Here is a 5,319-nt window from a genome sequence, read left to right as displayed (position 1 = left end):
TCAAGCGATAATGACCGAAGTGTTTGCGGACTCACTGACTGACTCACTCACCAACCTACAGACACTGCTTGATCGCATAAGCTCACCTGACTAAAGTCCAGGTGAGTTAAGAATGTTACGGCCTGGACACACACCGAATCTCAATGGTAAACAAGGATTTTGATTAAAACAGTTATGGCTGGTCTACCACTTCAGCGATGACGTCACCCTTACAATCCCCATACTCCCCATTGGTAGTCCAATGTGATGAACCAAATTTCAAATTTTTCCAATCAGCAGATTCAGGGATATAACGTTTTAACTTTGTGGGTTTAATCCAAAATGGCTGCCATACCACGTGATATATGACGTTACATTTATTAAAATATTCTCCATGGTGGGGTTGCTCCTTCCCTGACAATTTTGGATCAATCGCACAAGTGGTTGCTGAGAGAAAAAAAAAATGTTTAATAATAGAGCAAAAAAAAAAAAATACCAAAAAAAGGGTTGAAGAATAACAATAATAATGAAAATTGATGATTTTAGGTGATGCTGACCTTTGACCTTTTAGCAAAATTATTAATTTGTCTTCTCCATATCATCATAATAAAGCTTTGTTGAAAATTTGATGACAAAAGGTCAAATAGTAAAAACGTTCTGGCACGGACGGACACGCACGCATGCGCGCGCGCGCACACACACACACACACACACACACACACACACACACACACACACACACACACACACACACACACACACACACACACACACACACACACACACACACACACACACACACACACACGTTATTGCAAAATCCACTCTCCCGTTGAGTGGGGGCTGTATGAACAGAATAGAGGGGCTAACATGAACGGCACTCAATAGAGCACGTACACACCAGCCAGGCTGAACAGTTTATGTTTTGTATCCCACTCATTACGCCTGGTGTTGGTTTAATGGCTGGAGTGGTGGGCTTAGGATTCTCGGGTCCTGAGTTCAAATTCTGCTTTGCTGTTGAATTAATACCAGGTGGGGTTGACAGCTTATCATCCTTCTGTGGTTGGTTAAATGAGTACCAGTTGCTGGTATCCTGCGTCGGAGTGGTGACCCGTCCAGGATTGTACCAAATAACCCAGGAGACTGCTTAGGCAGCACCAACGCTCTGCACGGAGTATGGTCCCAATGGATGGATGGATCCCACTCATTGGCTGAATCTGTCTCCCAGCCATTCATCAAAACCTGATCAATTATTTCTTGTCACACACCCAACCTGTTCAACAAGTTTCATCCGAATCCGTCCACAACTTTTTGAGATATTGCGTTATATATCGTTTTTTTTGCTCTATCTCTCAACGGTAAAGAATCCCTTTAAAAATCCTCGTATCCGGATCCAGATCTTCAGAAAAACCAAATCATTTCGTCCTTGTCACACACCTAATCAGTCCATCAAGTTTCGTCTGAATCACTCCGCAACTTTTTGAGATATCCTGCTCACAGACAGACAGACAGACAGACAAGGGTGAAAACATAACCTCCGTCCACCTTCGGTGACGGCGGTAACTGTCGAGTTCATCGAAGACCGTACCCTGCACAGTCTTGAGAAAAAGGACAAGGGAAGGGTCTTTTTAACTCTTGCTTTGCACTTCCATGAACAATGGATATTTCCTATGTGCCGAGATTTTATCTGAATCTTTGTAGTCCCCAACACCGAGAGCACGAGTGGACAAATTGATTTGTCGAGATGGCGTAAAAAGGCTTAATATTTTTGCATTCATGCAAGTCACTAGTTTGGCAATTGATAAACAAATTTTAAGGCCCTCCCTTGCCATTGGCCACTCTCACTGTTCACTACTGTCGTTTGTAAAGGAGTGGGTGGCTCCCTCACAGTCTTCAACACTTTCCGGTCCTCACAGATCACGTTTCCCTCCCGATGGCCATACTTTCTGAAACCAAAGTATCCGAGCCCCCAGACTGCTAGGGAATCCGACGGCAAGGCGATCACTCTTGGGATATGGGTGACACCGGCTCTGAGGCTCCGAGATGCTGGCTCTTGGGTTTAAACCAGCTCCGAGGATGCTGGGCTGAGCGACACCTATTGTTTACATCAGCCAGTAACCTGTACGTGTAATGTTCCAATTCCTTTCGGAGGAAAGCACAGCAAGAGCAGAAGGTGCAAGACGAATGGAGGGGGTAGAGGGACCGCAAATGGGTAAGTGATAGGCCCATCAATTCAACTTTATCTCAAGAGATTCCAATCATCTTTAATTTATTATTGGAGCAATAATTGGCAAAGATCAATATAACTGACTTGAAATTAAATATAAATTATTGTGCAGATATTTCATGTGTTTAATTAATCATCAACTGATTTAACTTTATTGCAGAATATTAAAAATCCATTAAAATAAGTAAATATGTGATTTTGAAATTTGATGCTTCGCTCCAAAAGCAGGGAAGGGATAAAATTGACAAAGAAAACTCTCATAGCTCACAGGGATGCCATCTTGAATAACATATTCAGTGGAAAGGAATTCATTATAAACCACCTTTGTAACAATATATATCAGAAAAAGTTGGAAAGAGGCATGTACTGGAATGTGCGGAGATTGATGTCAACAGGGGAAGGTGGAAGGGGGGATGGAGGGTGAAGCGTGCGCATGCGCAATGAAGTACTTGGGTTATGGCTTCCCTATGTCTGAATCATATGTACATTTCCTCAGGCTAGTACACTGGACTACTCAGCATATTTGCTTATCCAGGATACAACAAATCAGAGACAAAGGTTGTTGAATGTTCAGGAACCATAAAGGATGGTTGTGTTTGGAAATATTGACCCCTTCGATGAGAAAGTCCAGTGCTTGGATGACTACATGGACAGATGCGATGCATTTTGGCTGCAAATGCAATCGACGAAGGGGAAAAGACCAACCTGTTACTGGAGTTGGTGTCTTAAACATCTCATATGCCCTTATAACCCTCTTCTAGAAATCTATATTATATTACATCCACTGAGTGCACATGTTCCATAGCTTTGTAACAAACATGGAGCCAATAAAATAAGTTAATGCCTGAGGGTTGAGGGACAAAATAGGTGATAACATGATAACAAGGCAACGTCGGCTTCGAGACGTGACCAGTTCGATCAAATGAAGACAATTTTATCTGAAGGAGAAAGCCGGGAGCGCCATTCTACAGACTTGTTACTGGCGCAAAGTTTTATCAAAATTGTGTGTGTAGTTTCAGAGATGAAAGCATATACATATTTTGGGGTTCAATCCCCCCCCCCCCACACACACACCCTTAGACCATGACTTTTAAACGTCATGAAGAATATTTCGTACATCACGGTTGATGAAGGTTTAATCAAGCTTCATGGGAATTGTGTGTGTAGTTTGATAAGGACGCAAGACCTATTTTTTTGTGGGGGGGGGGCGCAACCCCCCTGTAAACCCCTTTAGAACACATGTTTCTGCATTACAATAGTGATTGGGAACAAAAACGGGGTCAGAACAAGCTAATGTGTTAAAAAGGCTTAAAAAAAGGTAAATAACTTCGTTTTTGCATGAAAAAGTTCTTTGTGTAACCTGTGCTTTGTTTTGAACAAGTTAAAATACACACTATTTGATGAAAAACAAGCGTTTATGCCTTAAAATAGTGATTTGAAACAAAAAACGAGGAGAGAACAAACCAAGTGTTAAAAATGCTTGTTTTAAGCAAACACGGCCATTTTTGAATGAATAGGGTTTCCTGAGTAAATGTGTTGTTTTGCTTTGTAAAAACTAAAATACACAATATTTGATGAAAATCACACGTTTTTGCATTACAATAGTGATATGGAACAAAAAAAACGGGGTCAGAACAAACTCATGTGTTAAAAACGCCTGTGTTAGGCAAATAGACCTTTTTCCAATCAGTTCTAAACAGTGTGAAGTAATGTTGATTTTGTGTATGAAAAATTATAGTTTATGATCTGAGCGGTTACCCAATGTATAGTATGTGGTGTAAAAGGTGGAGAACTCCTTCACAATACATAATACCAAACATGTTACATTCAGTGTGACCACTCCTTGGCTCTTTTCACAAGATCTTGGCTATTCGTTGTTCACCTTGGTGTCTTGGTTTTCTATAGGTTTTCTTAGCATATAGGTTTTCCATTATCATCGCTTTTCCGAAACCTTGTGAATTCTTGGCTTTTTTAATTGGCTCACCTTGGCATTTAGGAAAATGAGGAGTGGTCACACTGGTTACATTTCATTCAGTTTGCCTGAAAAAATGCCACATTTTGTATTGTATCCTGGAAAAATTCAACATTCAAACACTTAAATAAGGTGGTGTATAAGACACTGAACAATGGTGGTAATCTTCAGGAATATATTTTATGACATTTAAAATCATTATTGGGTAGACGATGTAGTCGAAAAAAAAGATCTCAAAAAATTTTTTTTTACATTTTTTTTTTCTACCCTTATCAGTATTTAAAATGGCGATTTCAGTTAATACAATGGCGATTTCGATGAAACTTGGTTGGCAGGTTCATACCATGACCAAGTTGTGTACAAATGAGAAGCGTTGCTATGGACACCACCATTGCCTAGCAACGGGACTTTGAAATTTTTGAAAAATCATACAAAAATTATTTTTTCGAAAATCAAAAATCGAGCCACGAGTGACTGTGGGCAGTACATTCAGCCATATTGTCAAAAATTTCCAGCCGAATCCTATGAAAACTCTCGGAGAAGATAGACTTTGGATGAACCCTGGTCGAAAACAATAAAAAAAAAATAATGAAGTTCGTTATATCTCAGAGACTATGAGTCAGATATACATGAAACTGGTATGGTAGGTTCATGGTATGTCCTAGTTATGTGTAAGAAAGAACCGTTGCTACGGACCCCTCCTTTGCGTAGCAATGGCCGAAAAACCTCGAAATGTGGGGGTATTTTAACGAAAAAAACAATCTGCAGCATTAACCCTTGAAGCTGGAATCATGAAATTTCTTGTGCTTAATCCTCAGGTCATTCCCCATCGAATGGGCCCATCGCGTCAGGTTCTATTCTGTAGTCGACTACCCATGTCCGCCTACCGGCTTGTTTTATTTCAATTGATTTGTATACTTGAACACTGCACAGGGTAAAATGTTCTCTGAACTCTCTCCCTCCACCACCGAAGGTGAAGGTTGGGTTTTCACCCCTTTCTGTCTGTTTGTTCCTTAAAAAATTGAAGGTATTCAAGTATATTGGTTCGTCGATTTTGTTATTGGGTAGTCGATGTAGTCGAAAAAAAAAATCTGAGAAAAAAAATTTTTGAGATTTTTTTTTCTACCCTTATCAGTATTTC

This window comes from Eptatretus burgeri, chromosome 2 (genome assembly GCF_056783735.1).
Source record: "Eptatretus burgeri isolate ZD-2024b chromosome 2, Ebu_testis_v1, whole genome shotgun sequence".
Lineage (NCBI taxonomy): Eukaryota > Metazoa > Chordata > Myxini > Myxiniformes > Myxinidae > Eptatretus > Eptatretus burgeri.
The sequence above is the reverse complement of the archived record's forward strand: the minus strand, read 5'-3'. Positions refer to the sequence as shown.